At 36.7% G+C, this 17,902-nt stretch overlaps 1 non-coding gene across 1 annotated transcript; it reads left to right on the top strand.

Moving 5' to 3' along the window:
- Positions 1 to 17,202: 17,202 nt before the first annotated feature.
- LOC139860814 (small nucleolar RNA R71) lies at positions 17,203 to 17,309 on the top strand. The gene has a single exon (XR_011763429.1). It is a non-coding gene; the product is annotated as a small nucleolar RNA R71 (small nucleolar RNA).
- The last annotated feature ends 593 nt before the right edge of the window (positions 17,310 to 17,902 follow it).

Below are 17,902 nucleotides of genomic sequence, written 5' to 3'. Positions count from 1 at the left end.
CTATGCACAAGAATATAATATAATATATATATATTTATATAAAATTATATATATTATATATATTTAAATAAAGTGTCGGCAAACTAGAAAACAAAGGCATGGCAGCTGAGACAGCTGGCCATGCGATCACATGACTTATACACACAAAGCCCATGCGATTGCACGGGCTTCAGGATTCCAAAAGTTCTATAAATAGCTCGAGTTTCTGCCGAGTTATGTACACACCTTCATCAACTACTTCTCTGCTCTCTCTCAATTATATATTTATATTTATATTTTAATTATAATTTTAATATTAAGTTAATAATAATAATAAGGTTATAGTAGCGAATGTTTTAAGTTTGTAAGTCGAAACTCTGTCCCTGTAACACTACGCGATTAATAATCACTGTAAGCTAAATTCTCCTTTTTAAATTAATGTCTCGTATTTAAGTTATTATTATGCTTATTTGAGCCGAAGTAATCGTGATGATGGGCTAAATATTAAGATGGGGTTATTGGGCTTTGAACCATAATTGGGGTTTGGACAAAAGACCGACACTTGTGGAAATTGGACTATGGGCTATTAATGGGCTTTATATTTGATTAACTAAATGATATCTTGTTAATTTAATATAGAGATTTATAATTTGACGTATCTATATATATCCACATACGCTTGACTGGGTACGGTGAGCGGGATATTTATAAATACTAATAATTATTCATTTGTCCGGACACGGGGATGGATTAATAGTCAATGGACTCATTAAAATAGGGGTGGATTACATTCAAGGGAAATTGGTGTAATTGTTAATAAAGTATTAAAACCTTGGGTTACACGCAATTGATAACCTGGTGTAATTATTAATAATGTATTAAAACCTTATTACGGTTTAAATCCCCAATTAGTTGGAATATCTGACTTCGGGTATAAGGTTAATTTGGCGAAGACCCTCGCACTTTATAATTATGACCGATGGACTATTATGGGCAAAACCCATATAGGTATCAAATAAGCCAGGACAAAGGACAATTAACCCAGAATAATGAATTAGAATCAAAACGTCAAACATCATGATTACGGAAGTTTAAATAAGCATAATTCTTTTATTGTATTTCTCATCGTACTTTTAATTACTGTCATTTAATTTATCGCAATTTTATTTTACGCATTTTAATTATCGTCATTTATCTTTACGCTTTATTTAAAATCGACAAACCGGTCATTAAACGGTAAAAACCCCCTTTTATATATTGTTATTACTATATATAATTATATATATTTTATATAAATATAGTTGTTAAAAATATAGTACGTAATCGCTAGCTCCCTGTGGAACGAACCGAACTTACTAAAAAACTACACTACTCTACGATTAGGTACACTACCTATAAGTGTTGTAGCAAGGTTTAGGTATATCCCATTCTATAAATAAATAAATAAAACTTGTGTAATATTTCGTCGTATTTCGTAGTAAACATTAATAGTGTTTCGTACACCTCCGCTCGCACATCAGGTAAGTAAAACGCTTAGTGAATGCAATAATTATACACATACATATATAATATACCTACTCGCAAACACTTACACAAATACCTCATACACGCTAGCATTTTAAATTAGCATACCATCTCAAAGTACAATGCTAAATCCACGATATCACGAGCTAGCACAAACAATAGCATATAACACGAACGATATAATATGCTATACTACAACACATAACCATGGTTAACCAATCTTACAAGGAATGGTACTCGAATTTCCCATCGGTGTTCATAACAATCATTTGAGTACTTAACACGTCGTACACTAATCCCATGGGTGGCATCTTAACGCGTCGATGCTTCACCCCGGGTGGCGTCTTAACACGTCAACACTTCACCCGTCATAGTTCTTGGAGTGGCATCTTAACACGTCGATGCTTCAACCCAAGTGGTGTCTTAACACGTCGGCACTTCACTCTTCATATTACTTGGGGTGGTATCTTAACACGTCGATACTTCACCCGTCAGAGTTCTTGGAGTGGTGTCTTAGCACATCGACACTTCACTCACTACGTGAACGTGGTGTCTTAGCACATCAACACTTCACATCTCACACCACACAAATAAATACATTATATACCTACGCATATAATTATTCCACTCACCTAAACGATTCGGTGACGGTTTTATACTTCCGCAAGCTTCAAAGCAAAGTACCTAATACAATAAGCACTCAATCGACACACAAACTAGTTGGACCAACCAGCAACAATTCACTCATGTGCATTTAATGGCCTACATGCATTAAATGACTCATTTATATCAAAACCGCCCATTTAAGGTCAAGACCATCATAAATCACTAAGAGCTAGTGATTAAGGTCCAACAACACCAACTAATACACAATTAGTTTATTTCATACTCGTCTTTCCCAACTAGGTCAATTATTACCCATTTGACCATTTTAAAGTCAACATACCCATTTCGGGTCATCCACTAACCCAATTAACACCCATTTACTTAATAACTAGGTGTGCTCGTAATTAACTAACCAATTATGACTTATAAGTCCATTTATCATTTCAAACCATAGGTTAGTCATCTTTGAGTCCTCATGACCCAATATTATCCAAGAACACCCAAAATCACCAAATATGGGTTTTATGTTAATCACTAACCCAAACCCTAACCCTTAAACAAATTAAAATAAGGAAATCAAAATTAGAGCATACCACCACACTCAATACGTAGCTAGTGATTGGATGAACAACTTTAACACACGCACTTTGGCCCGAAATCAACTTCTTCCTCCTTGATTTGAGCATTCATTCTCTTAAAGTGTTTCTCACTCTAGAACTTTAATTTGGAGAGATGATGTGGTTGGTGATAATGTTAAATGTGTTTCAACCACCAAACAACTGGCCATTACAGCCCCAAACTCGTCCTCATATGAAAAGACAACAATGCCCTTCACTTAACTTTAATTTAAAAAGATGGAATCTGTGCACAGGGCTAGTGCGCGGTGCGCACAAAGGTCTGGGCAGTTTCTGATTTCTGTTTAACTGCCCAATGATACCCACACTCTATGTACTATATTTACACTTCTGTACGATAATAATTTGGGTCTTACAACTCTCCCCCACTTGAATCGGAGCGCGTCCTCGCGATCCAAGCCGCATGAAAAGAGGGAAGATAAACTAACACAAACTCTTCGGGCTCCCAAGTAAACTCGGAACCTTTACTATGACGCCATTGAACTTTATAAGTCCTCACCTCTTTATTCCTCAACCTTTTCACCTTTTCATCGAGTATAGCAATCGGCTCCTCAACATACTCTAACTTGTTGTTTAGCTCAATTTCGTCTAATGGCATCCATGAAGAATCATCCGCAAGTCACTTACGAAGATGGGAAACATGAAATGTATTATGGATCCCCACAAGCTCTTCGAGTAATTCCAAACGATACGCAACTTCACCAACACGAGCTAAAATCTTAAATGGCCCAATAAACCGAGGAGCTAACTTTCCTCGTTTTCGAAATCGAATAATACCCTTCCATGGCGAAACCTTAAGCATCACCATGTCACCTTCTTGGAACTCAATCGGTCGTCTACGCTTATCGGCATACGACTTTTGTCTATCTTGAGCCGATTTCAAATGAGTCCGAATCATCTCAATCTTACTATTTGTCTCTAAAACCAAATCGTTACTCCCGATTTCCCTTTGTCCCACTTCACCCCAACAAATCGGAGTCCGACACCTTCGCCCATAAAGCATCTCATACGGTGGCATCCCGATACTAGTATGATAACTATTATTGTACGAGAACTCCACCAATGGTAAGTGCTCATCCCAACTACCACCGAAATCAATAATACATGCCCGTAACATATCCTCCAATGTTTGATTCATACGTTCGGTTTGACCTTTCGTTTGAGGATGGTACGCCGTACTCAATCTCAACTATGTACCCATATCTTCATGAAACTTTTCTCAAAACCGAGATGTGAAACGAGTATCCCGATCCAAAACAATAGATATAGGAACCCCGTGTCTCGATATCACCTCCTTGATAAACAACCTCGACAAAGCCTCCGACAGTATCGTTTCCCGAATGGGAAGAAACAAAGCACTTTTCGTCATCCGATCAACTATCACCCAAATCGTATCAAATTGGGTTCTCGCCGTCTTAGGTAACTTCGTGATGAAATCCATGGTAATGTGCTCCCATTTCCATTTTGGGATTTCTAACGGTTGTAACATACCATACGGCTTTTGATGTTCGGCCTTAACTTGCAAACACGTGACGCATTGTTCAACATACTTTACAACATCACGTTTCATGCCCGGCCACCAATAATCTTTCTTCAAATCAAGATACATCTTCGTCGCGCCCGGGTGAATGGAATACTTTAACTTATGTGCTTCATCAAGTAGCACTTGTCAGTAATCTCCCATTCTAGGCTCCCACGCTCGTCCTTGGAAGGACAACAAACCATGCGGGCCTAAATTAATAGACTCCGTTTGCCCCACGATTCGTTCTTCATGCTTATTATTAACAAAAGCTTTAATTTGAATCTCACCAAGCTTTACAAGAAAATCGTTTGTAATAATCAAGCGTAACGATCCCACTCGTATCGCTGGATGTTGACTTCTTCAAATTAACGCATCCGTGACCACATTCACCTTAACCGGATGATAAAGTATTTCACAATCGTAATCCTTTACCATATCCATCCACCTACGTTGACGATAATTCAAATCTCGTTGGTTAAAGAGATGTTTCAAACTCTTACGATCTGAATAAATCATACACTTGACACCATACAAGTAGTGGCGCTAAATTTTCAACGCATGCACCACCGCCGCCAATTCAAGATCATGAGTCGGATATCTCTTTTCGTGTTCCTTTAATTTTCGAGAGGCATAAGCGATGACTTTACCTCGTTGCATTAGAACACACCCAAGCCCATTTAAAGAAGCATCACAATAAACCGTCATATCTTCTACACCTTCCGGTAACACTAAGACCGGAGCTTGACACAATTTCTCTTTTAACAATTGAAAAGCAATTTCTTGCTCGTTCTCCCAATTGAATCTCACATTCTTCCTAGTCAACTTCGTCAATGGAGAAGCGATTTTAGATAAGTCTTGGATAAATCGACGATAATAACCGGCCAAACCGAGAAAACTTCGGATTTCCATAGGCGTAGTCAGTCGTTCCCAACTCTTCACCGTCTCTATCTTTCTCGGATCCAATTGAATACCTTCTTTTTTCACAATATGGCCAAGGAATTGCACTTCCCTTTGCCAAAATTCACATTTGAAAAGTTTAGCATACAACTTCTCCTTCCGCAACGTCTTCAATACTTCACGCAAATGACGTTCATGTTCCTTCATACTTTTTGAATAGACAAGTATGTCGTCAATGAACACAATTACCGACTTGTCCAACATAGGTTAGCACACTCGATTCATAAGATCCATAAATGCCACCGGTGCATTTGTAAGACCAAAAGGCATAACTACAAATTCAAAATGCCCATAACGCGTTCAAAAGACCATTTTCTCAATATCTTCTTCACGGACCCGCATTTGGTGATAGTCGGACCGAAAGTCAATTTTAGAAAAATAAGTCGCGCCTTGAATTTGATCAAACAAATCGTCAATTCGAGGCAATGGATAACGATTCTTTATCGTCACTTTATTCAACTCCCGATAATCGATGCACATCCGCATACTACCATCCTTCTTCTGCACGAATAAAACCGGAGCACCCCATGGCGAAGCACTCGGTCGAATAAAACCCTTTTCAAGCAACTCTTGGGTTTGATTTAACAACTCTTGTATTTCCGTTGGTGCTAAACGATAAGGAGTTTTAGCAATGGGAGTAGCCCCCGGAACCAACTCAATGCGAAATTTAACTTGTCTTTCTACCGGAACACCTGGTAATTCATCCGGAAAAACGTCTTCGAATTCATTAACCACCAGAATTTTACGAATGGATGGTGACTCTTCACGAGTATCAACTACACGAGCAAGAAAAGCCATACCACCACTACTAAGAAAACGACGCGCCCGTTCAATAGTGCATAATGGCACAAGTCTTCTCCGTCTCTCGCCATGAATAATTAACTCTCCCCCAGTTGGGGTCTTCACACGAATAGACTTTTCATGACATGCAATATCGGCTCTATAACGATCGAGCCAATCCATACCAACAACAATATCAAACTCACCCAAGGTCATCAGGATAAGATTGATTTTAAAAGTTTCGGAACCAAACACAACATTACGATCATTACACACTTCAACCCCTAGCACCGTCTTACCATCCGCTATTTCAACTTCTACCAGATGACTTAACTTAGCTAGCGACTTATTAAGCTTAGGCACATATCTTGGTGACACAAACGATAAATTAGCACCGCTATCAAATAGTATCCTTGCCGAATTAGAGTTAACCATGAAAGTACCTGAAAAAACTTCATTGGATTGCTTGGCCTCATCATTAGTCATTAAATAATTTCACCCCCGAGCCGTACCCGCCGCTTTCTCCAACTTCTTAACATGATCACCCCGCAACTTGGGACATTCCGTCCTTCGGTGCCGTTCTTTGTTACAATTAAAAAAAGTGAGTTTGTTTGTAGAGGATTGGTTCGGACAATCACGAGCCATGTGCCCCTTTTGTCCATAATTGTAGCACGAATAAGAAAAACACCGGAAGCACTTTTCTTCACACTACCAACACTTTCGGAACCCTTCTTGTTCTTCTTGCTTGAAAAGTTCGATTGACTCGAACCCTCAAATTTTCTTTTGCCAAAAGTAAAGACACTCTTTCTCAAAACGAGCGCCTCAAAACCTTTGGCCATATCGAAAAACTCATCAAAAGTCTTCACCGTGGTTATACTAATCTTCTCTTGATAGTTGTCGTTTAAAATTCGATAGAAGTCTTCCTTCAACATTTTATCATTCCCGACATACTCGGCGCAAAATTGGGTCTTTGACAAGAAAATGGATTTGAGAGTGTTCAAATCCATCAACCCTTGTCTCAAGGCACGCAACTCGTCCTTAAGTCTAGTAAGATCGTCCGAAGTTAGGTACTCTTTGAAAAATTCCGCCTTGAATTCATCCCAAGTGAATTCCATGCATTGCTCTTCACTATAAAGTTGGATTTTCGCGTCCCACCACAACTTGGCGTCACCCCTTAGCATGCTACAACCATACCTCTTCTTCTTATCAAGAGGGCATTCACAAGTACGAAAAGCCCCCTCCATATCGGAGATCCAACGGGCACTCTTAAGTGGGTCTCATTCGCCTTCAATGGTGGGAGGTTGAGAATCCTTGAAATTCTTATAAAAGAAGTCCTGCCTTCCAACATTATCTTCTTGTAGAACAACCTTCACTTGTTCCTTAACTAGATTGACTACTTTCTCGTCAATCGAATCTAGAAACATCTTCCTAACGTCCTCAAGGAAGGCCGTGTGATGCCTTTTCAAAATGGCCTCAACCTTGGCCGTAAACTCGGAGTCCTCGCTCGTACCTCCTTCATTGGTATCATGTCCGTTTCTCATCTTCATTCTATAAAACGGAAATAGGTTAAACCATGAAACGAAAAGACATAACACATATATACAAATACACCTCACCACCCCATCTTGCTCAACAATCATCGTACATCACTTATTTGACGCGATTTGAACACGTAACAATGGTAGCTAATCATTGTTACGCAAGCACATCGCATTAACTTGCTAGTAAAACGTCTATCTCGCTTGATGATTGTAAACATAACACAAAACAATTAGCGCATGGTTAGTTCACCTAAACCTAGGCACTAACCAATCCCTGGTCCGACCCGTCTTCTACAAGTCCCGCATAAAGCGCATACACAATAAAGTCTAAGTCTAGGCACCTATCGCAAGTCTCCTAAATCCCTTTGACCATGCTCTGATACCACTTGTAACAACCCAACCCATTATCCAACCGTAAACAGCAATTTTTTTATACAGAGGGGTGCGCGGCGCGCAACCCCCCTCTGTGTGCGGCGCGCACAAGCTGTGATGTTCGTGATCGTGTCCTTTTATTTTGATCGGATTTGGATTGAATTTATTACAAGAATTGGTTGTGATTATATGGTGTTCTTATGATTTCGGATTGATTTCACACATATAGGCAACTTTGTCATATCCGTATAGTAATAGTTTATTTGGTAAATCCGGTTCGTTCCACAGGGAAATGGAGTTTTCAAGGTTTTAATCGCTAAAAGTTAAACTTATTTAAAAGGGGGATTTAGGATTAGGGTTTACTATTTAATTGAACGAAATTTAAATTTAACTAAAACGAAATAACTAAATTAACGACAATAAAAATACAATTTAAACTAATTTGACAAAATAGAAGAAATAAGGTTTTTCATGGCAATATAGCAAAATAGTAAAAAGTAATTAAAATTTACTATATGGTAAAAAGTGAAATTGATGAGATTTATAAGAAGGTAAAGTAGTGGCTACTAAAATATGTCCCCTCTGGATTTATGGATTGTTTTTAAGTCCGATTACGATGTTTTAATATATATCCTTATATTTTATCTTCCGATTTATAAAGATTTAACTAACTAAAATTAAATCTAACTTTCGTTAGATCTTGTTTTAGCGAATTAAATTATACCCCGACTATTCAAATTAAGATTTAACCCAGTTTTAACTTTCGTTAAAACCAAAATTATAACGGTCTTACCATTTTATAATTACACGATTATATAAACTATAATATTACCCAAACCACCGGATCACACTTCTAAATTGTTGTCAATAATTTGCCCATATGTCCGTCTAGATCACCGAGGTGTTGAAGCACAATTTATGTAAATTTAATGCACTTTTGCTTATTAATTTAATAAATTATGTGATAGGGGTGAAAATATTAAATTATATAATAATGGGTCAGTGATTAAACTTAATATTAAAAATAGTCAAAGTTACATCATGATATTATAATATGGTTCAATCCATTTGTCCAGAGGTTCTACATTTTAGTTACCACTATGGATATTTAGTTGGACATTATAACGGCGTAAAAATATAAATTATATAAAGTGGACATCGTAACAATAAACGATAACAATAATAAATAATAAATAACGATAATAACGACGATAATAATAAATATTACGATAACAATAAAAATAACAACAACAATAATAATAATAATAATAATAATAATAATAATAATAATAATAATAATAATAATAATAATGATAACGATAATAACGATAATAATGATAATAACGATACGTGAAAATAAAGTTGGGACGTGGAGACTTACAGCGAGTTGGAACAGTAAAAGGCGATATTATTAGCGTAGTGGTACACGGACAGAACTCCGACTTAAAACCCGTACATTAAACGTTACAATACCCAAACTAAACTTATCTTAAACTAAAATAATAATTATAATTATAAATTATATAAGTATGCAGAGAAAGAGAATGAAAATTGGTGTAAATAACTCGACAGAAGACTGGCCTTTTATAGGCAAAATTTCTGATTCTGAACCCCATGCGATCGCATGGGGTTTTAGTGCAAATCTCATGCACTCGCATGGGCTCATGCACCCGCATGGGTTTTATGCCTATTTCCCATGCGATCGCATGGCCGCCAGATCCAGCTCACATATTTTTTTGTTTTCTTGCTTGTCGACATATTATTAAATATATATAATATATATATAATTATATTATATTCATGTGCATAGTTGACTCATAATTTTGGCTCCGTTGTCTCGTACGTTTATGCCTGGTATATGTCACGGTCCCGATTTCTCGAATGACTTTTCGTATGATTTAATATCTTGCATTTTGCGTTCCGCGACTTGTACTTTTGTCAATTCTTAGACGTTTTTCTTCGATAAATTAAACCACTTGGAGTGTAACTTGTACGTTTGAGCATTTTGGACATTTTCGCCTTTTAAAACTTCGTTTTTGTCTTTAAATCTTCACTTTCGAGTGATCTTCGTCTTTTGTCTTCACACTTATTTATTTAAACGATTACAACTAAATATAAGGAAATTACAATTAAAACATTACATTTTGGAACGATATTGCGACTAAATATATGTTCGTTTGGAGCAATATCAAATATCCCTACACTTGAACGTTGCTTGTCCTCAAGTAATATAGAACTTGAAATAAAACATACTTTACACAAATCAATTCTTTATTCTCACACTTTATACATCAGTGATTTTGGTACAGCGGTATGAACAATGATAGTAACTTTGTGGTTTACAGTCCCACATGACTATGAAAATTTAGATCCTTTAAGGAAATTAGATCTTTATGAAAATATTTGATCTTTTGAAAATTCATTCTAGCTTTTACCCTAGATAAGTTTTTTCGATTTAACCCTTTATCAGTGTTGCAAAATGTTTTTGTAGGTGTTGTGGATTTCAGATTTTAAAATTTTAGCTCAAAACTTGCGGTTTTGTATCACCCACTTGCTAACCTTGTATTAGAAAAGCACACATCCAGTTTACTTGTCCCGTATATTACCTTTCAGTAAACTACCGTCCGGTTGTAAAGGAAAGCGATGAACAAGCAACTGTTAAGGCAATGTCTAATGACATGCATTTAATTATGGTCCACAACGTGTCGGATGCAATTACTATCCTTTGTAGGAGAAATAGTAAAGATCACCCTATGATTTTTCAGTCTGGCACAAGGTCCTGTCTTCGACCATGCTATGAAACCACCGTTCTTACGGTTGACACTCGATTTGGTTCAGGTGACCTAATAAATTCTGATGAATTCTCAGGATTTTACGTTCAATGGTAATGAACGCATTGAAAATAGGTTTTCAGAAAACAAATCGGTTTTAATTTTTCAAAATATTTTCTCGTTCAAGCTCGAGTTTAGATATCATTGAATTCCATGAGTTTGTAATTCTTAATCTTTAAGGTCAATCTCAAGGATTGAGTAATATCAGGCTTAAATGCTGATTTTTAATCTTTAAGGAGATTATCCTTTCTAGGGGTCTGATTCATTAGTCTTATCAAGCTAATTTGCACGCCGCCCTCCCCATTTTACGAGATAGATCCTCTCATGGTTAAGATAAGTCTGACCACATGGCGACCCTGTTTGATGCTGAGGTTCGAGGATTTCCTGCTGATCTTAGAGATGGCTTTTCTAGATTTTTCATCAACCTACAACTGGTCTGGACGACAACTTCCTGACCTAAATCAAGAAGCGCATTTCTTTTTCTGAAGACTTTACTTTATTTTAATGATGGAATTGATTCATCGTGTAGATCCATCTTTTCTTTAATTTTCAAAATTTAATGGGTAAAACAAATTTATACAGTCCAAAACAAAAGTACCTGCAATAAACTTCGCACAAACATGTGATAGCAGTTCATATATATTGACAAATCTCCCCACACTTGGCTTTTTTCATGCGTCTTTTTTATCTTAATAAATAAATTCAAGCGTTTTAGATGTTTCTCAATTCATGTCCTTATTTTAGGGTAACAATAATTTCGGTACCCACACCTAGTTTTATCGTTCATAAATATATTAAACAAGATTTGAATTCATATAGTTAAAATTTTTTTAAAAATTTCACAAAATTTAGAAAATAAGCATAGTGTAAACCAGAGAGAATTTATAATCCCTCCCCACACTTGAGATCATGCAATGCCCTCATTTGCGATGAAATCAGACAAGATAAAATTCACGAGGGTAGTTAGAATAGAAAGAGAGTTAAAACCTCTTTAGCTAAAAAGCCGTAACTTGCGGGATTTCTGTTTATTCTGTTGATGTTGATTTGTTCGTCATTCGAAAATTTATGTCATCTTTTCATATGTTTCACCAAAAATTGGTTGCTTTTGCTGAACTTAATACTAGTCTTTGAAAATGCGTATTTTATCCTTATTAGTACATAAAATAAACTACAAACATATATACATATTTTTGAAGTTTGGTATATTACCCAACATTCATATAATATTTTTGGCATACTTTAGATCAATAATATTAAAATAATGATAACAAAATTTTTCGCCCCGTTCTTGGGTAAAGCAATTTCGGTTCTACGACCTAGTTTTCAACTCACGACGAATTTTAGAAATCATTTTTTAAACTTAAAGAAATAAAGTAAATTTTGTTTTTAAAATCACACAAAACTTAAATTTAAAAATATATTAATTTCATACAAAACTTAAAAAAAATTCAGAATGGAGGGAGAATACTAGTACTTTAGTGTCTGCTAGGGAAAGACCAATCGGGCTCCACTCTTGAAATAAATTTGAAACATTTTAAGAAGGCGAGTGGTTAGCTAAAATTACCCTGTATTCATTTGTCCTTAGGGTAGAATGTGATGTCATCTCTTTCAGTGTTGTTGAACCCTTCATAATAGAATTTAAGTCTATGACCATTCACATTGAAAACACCACCATTCTTGTCATATAACTCTACGTATCCGGATGGAAATGCTTTTTTTACTTCATACGGTCCCCTCCATCGGGACTTAAGTTTCCCAGGTGAAAACTTAAAACATGATTGAAAAACTAGAACTTTGTCTCCTGGTTCAAATGCTTTCTTCTCTTTTAAGCGAGCATCGTACCATTTCTTAGTTCTCTCTTTGTAAGATCTGGAGTTTTCATATGCTTGAAGTCTTAGCTGGTCTAATTCACGCAATTGTAAGAATCGATTTTCTCCGGCTTCCACAAGGTCTGTATTACATTCTTTTAGTGCCCAATATGCCTTGTGTTCAACCTCGACAGGTAGATGACACGCCTTACCATATATTAATCGGAAAGGAGTGGTACCAATGGGCATTGTGAATGCGGTTCTAAATGCCCACAGCGCATCATCTAGCTTTCGATGCCAGATTTTTGGATTATTCTTAATCGTTCTTTCTAAACTTCGTTTAAGACCTCGATTTGTGTTTTCAACTTGGCCACTCGTTTGAGGGTGGTAAGAGGTTGAGAAACGATGATTAACTCCGTACTTTTTAAGCACTTTCTCGAGTAATTTATTTGTAAAATGAGTTCCACGATCACTGATTAATGCTTTTGGAAGCCTGAATCGTGAGAAAAGATTTTTAAGAAAGCTGACAACAAATCGAGCATCGTTAGTGGGTAGAACTTTTGCTTCAGCCCATTTAGAAACATAATCCACTGCTACGAGAATGTATTTGCATTTGTTAGAGGCGGGGAATGGACCCATGAAGTCAATACTCCAAATGTCAAATACTTCGCATACTAGGATGCTTTGTTGTGGCATTTCGTCTCTCTTGGAGATATTTCCAGATCTTTGACAAGCGTCACAGGTTTTCACCATGTTGTAAGAATCTTTGAAAATAGTTGGCCAGTAAAAACCTGAGTCAAAGACCTTCTTAGCTGTATAGCTTGGTCCGAAATGTTCGCCAGCTGATCCTTGATGACAGTGCTCCAGAATTTGTTGAGCTTCTTTACCGTATACACATCGACGAATAACTTGATCTGCTCCTATACGAAAGAGATTAGGGCTTTCCAAGAAGTAAAATTTCAGATCAGCAAAAAATTTCTTCTTTTGCTGATAAGTTTGATTTTTAACAAGAATTCCTGCGGCTAGATAATTGGCAAAGTCCGCAAACCATGGAATTTCTTCTTCCGTTTTAATTTTCATTAGGAACTCGTCTGGAAAAGTATCGTGAATAATAGATTCGTCGAGTGATTCTAAGTTAGGATTTTCAAGACGGGACAAGTGATCTGCAGCGAGATTTTTAGCACCCTTTTTATCCTTGATTTCAATGTCGAATTCTTTTAGGAGAAGAATTCAACGAATTAGTCTAGGCTTAGCATCTTGCTTTTTGAATAAGTACTTTAGGGCTGAATGATCGGTATAAACAATTGTTTTAGATAACACCAGGTAAGATCTAAACTTATCGAAAGCAAAAACTACTGCAAGAAGCTCCTTCTCAGTAGTTGTGTAATTCAACTGAGCTCTTGTAAGTGTTTTACTTGCATAGTATATTGGTTGAAATTCATTATCTTGACATTGACCTAAAACAGCTTCTAGCGCAAAATTACTAGCATCACACATTAGCTCGAAAGGTTTGGACCAGTCGGGTGATACCATAATAGGTGCATTCGTAAGTTTCTCTTTTAGAATGGAGAAAGCATTTAGACACTCTTCGTTGAAATCGAATGTACTGTCTTTCTCAAGAAGTTTAGTCATGGGTCAAGCGATTTTGGAAAAGTCCTTTATGAATCGCCGATAGAATCCCGCATGACCAAGGAAACTAAGAATTCCTTTAACATTGGTTGGAGGAGGAAGTTTTGAAATAACGTATATCTTAGGTTTGTCTACTTCCATTCCAGCTCAAGAAATCTTGTGTCCTAAAACAATGCCTTCCTTCACCATGAAGTGGCATTTCTCCCAGTTTAAAACAAGATTTGATTCTTCACAACGAATTAGAATTCGTTCAAGGTTTGAGAGACATGAGTTGAAGGAGTGTCCAAAAACAGAGAAATCATCCATAAAGACTTCTATACTTTCTTCAATCATGTCATGAAAAATTTCCATCATACACCTTTGGAAGGTGCCTGGTGCATTGCATAATCCGAATGGCATTCGTCGGTAGGCAAAAGTACCAAATGGACAAGTAAATGTGGTCTTGTCTTGGTCTTTTGGATCAACTGGAATTTGAAAATAACCGGAGAATCCATCAAGGAAACAGTAGTAATCTTTTCCCGCCAAACGTTCTAGCATTTGGTCGATAAATGGTAGTGGGAAATGATCTTTCCTTGTAGCGTCATTTAGACGACGATAGTCTATACAGACTCTCCACCCAGTGACTGTTCTTGTAGGAACGAGTTCGTTCTTATCATTTAGAATAACAGTCGTACCTCCTTTCTTGGGTACTACTTATACAGGACTTACCCACGGGCTATCGGATATAGGGTAAATTAACCCAGCATCAAGTAATTTGATAACCTCTTTTTTGACAACTTCTTTCATGTTAGGGTTTAACCTCCGTTGCCTTTGTACCACGGGTTTAAAATCTTCTTCCATTAGAATTTTGTGGGTACAATAAGCATTGTTAATCCCTGGAATATCAGTTGTTTTCCAGGCAATTTCCTTTTTGTGGGTTTTTAAAATAGACATTAACTTACCCTTTTCGTCATCGGAAAGTTTTGATGAAATTTTGATAGGTAATTGTGACGTTCCTTGGAGATAAGTATACTCCAAATGTTCCGGGAGTTCTTTAAGTTCCAAGGTGGGTGGTTCTTCCAAGGAAGATTTTATCCGGAACCTATTACCATCGGTAATTTCTTCAAAAGGTTCATCTTCCCCGGGAATTTCTTCTTCTACGTATTCTTAATCAGTGACTACCTTCAACAGCTTGTCTAACTCTATATCGACATCAAAATCTTCACCTTCACCCATCAGGGTAAAATCTGAGGTGTCGACATTTAATAGTTCTTGCAGTTCTTCCTCAATACAACAATCAACAATGTCTATTTGGAAACATTCATCATCAGGAGACATAGGGTGTTTCATAGCCTTATCTATGTTCAATATAATTCTATCCTCCCCCACACCTAAGCTGAGATTTTTCTTTTTTACGCGCACAATTGCGTCTGCAGTATTTAGAAAGGGACGCCCTAGAATTAGGGGAACCTTACTATCTTCTTCCATTTCAAGAACAACGAAATCAGCAGGAAAGATTAAGTGATTTACTTTAACCGGTAGGTTTTCAGCAATGCCAATAGGATAATTGTAAGTTCTATCAGCTAATCGTATACACATCCTAGTTGGTTTTAAATCACCTAAGTTCAATTTTAAGTACAAGGAGTGAGGCATAAGGTTGATGCTCGCTCCTAAATCAGCTAATACATCGTACATTACTGAATCTCCCATCAGACAAGGAATGATGAAACTTCCAGGATCTCCATGTTTTGGTGGCAAATTTTACTTTTGCAAAATTGCCGAACATTCTTCATTAAGGAATGTGGTTGAAACTTCTGCAAATTTTCCTTTGTTTGCTATAAGATCTTTGATAAACCTTCCATAATTCGGCATACCCGCAAGAACATCTACAAGCGGTACATTTATACAAATTTTCTTAATCATTTCAGCAAACTTGTTGTATTGTGCTTGTAATTTATCTTTCTTCAAATGTTGCGGATATGGAATTGGAGGTTTGTATACCTTCAATGGTGGTTGATTTTGAGTCTTTGGTGCACTTGTGGTTGGCATCGTATTTTCTTCCACCACATGTTCGTTTTCTTGTGAAACATGAATAGGAGTGAGAGGCTTTGGAATCTCTGGGTTAATGGTTAACCCAGTTCGCCTAGTGATTGAATTAACTTGTGAAATATTACTTGAATTTTGAGTTTCCTTACCCTTAGGGTTTGGTTGCGTGTTTGATGGTAAAGTTCCCGATTGCCTTTCGGCAAACAATTGGATTATTCTTCCCATATCTCTTTCAATGTTTTAAATTGATGCTTGATGATTCCTTTGTACTTGCTCGTTTTCCGTTTGGGAATGATGTAATTGTCTCTTCATTTGCTCATTCGTTTCTGATTGACTTTTGACAAAATTCATCATAACTTCTTCAAAGTTAGATTTCTTCTCTACTGGTTGCGTGTTATGATTTTTTTGTTGATATGGTAATTGAGGTAACGGTTGTTGTTGGAAATTTTGTTGAGGTGGAAATGGAGGTTGGTTTCTATTGAAAAGCCAGGTGGTCCATTTCTTTGAAAAGCAAAATTCTTCGGGTTTTGATATCCTGGGTTTGCAGGTTGATAATTAGAATTCCCTCCTTGAAAATTGCCTTGTTATTGATTGGCCATAAAATTAACTTGTGCTACTGAGTTCATTGGCCGATCATTGATATCACAATCTTTCGTGAAATGTGGCTGTCCACAGATTTCACAGCCTACTTGCAATGCTAAAACTGTTGAATTTAGTTTTTCTATTTTTCTTCCAAACTTTTTGAATTGATTTGATAGTGAAGCTATGGTTGTGTTGTTGTCTTCATTTTCTTCAAGGCTTGCCACCGTCCTTCTAGGTAGTTGATCTCTAGACGGTGTCCATTCAAAAGTATGAACTGACATGTCTTCTAACATGTCATACGCTTGATTTGGTGATTTGTACATAAATACTCCTCCAGCGGAGGAATCTAATATACCACGAGTATGTTCATCAATACCACGATAAAAAGTTTGTACTATTTGCCCTTTTTGCAATCCGTGTTGCGGACAATTTCGTAACATTCTTTTTAATCTTTCCCATGGATCATAAAGAGTTTCATCCGCCTTTTGTTTAAAAGTGGTGATTTCAGTTCTAAGTCTTTCAGCTTTTGCCGGTGGGAAAAATCGGGTAATGAATTTTTCTCTTAATTCATTAAAAGTTGTGATAGAATCAAGTTTTGATGCTTTCAACCATGCTTTTGCATCTCCGATTAACGAGTATGGAAAAGTTCTTAACTTAAATGCATCTGAAGAAACATCTTTGTTTTTGTACAGTTCACTAAAATCTTCAAAAGCTTCTGAATGTTCTATCGAATTATTATTAAGTCTTCCGTCGAATTGGTTTTCACGTACCATGTGCATAAACTGCCCCTTAACTTCCCAGTTTTCAGCCTCAATTTCAGGTCTTCTTATAGGTGCAAGTGCGAGAGGGGGAACAGTTTGTCTGGTATTCCACATCGGTAGATCATTTGGATCAGGTGTTACTTCAGCCATTTCTTCTTTAATGACGATGGTTTCTAGTTTAGTTTTGACTTCTGGTTGACCACTAGTGTTTCCTACTTGTTTTTTGATATTTTTCGGTGTTTTCGGTTTACTAGTACTACCTAATTTTTTTTATTTTAATCTTTTGTTCAAGTTTCTTTCAGGCTCTGGATTAAGTGCAACGAGTTTAGGATTTCCTGAACGGGTCATAC

The sequence above is a fragment of the Rutidosis leptorrhynchoides genome, chromosome 7, assembly GCF_046630445.1.
Source record: "Rutidosis leptorrhynchoides isolate AG116_Rl617_1_P2 chromosome 7, CSIRO_AGI_Rlap_v1, whole genome shotgun sequence".
Lineage (NCBI taxonomy): Eukaryota > Viridiplantae > Streptophyta > Magnoliopsida > Asterales > Asteraceae > Rutidosis > Rutidosis leptorrhynchoides.
The sequence above is the reverse complement of the archived record's forward strand: the minus strand, read 5'-3'. Positions and strand labels throughout refer to the sequence as shown.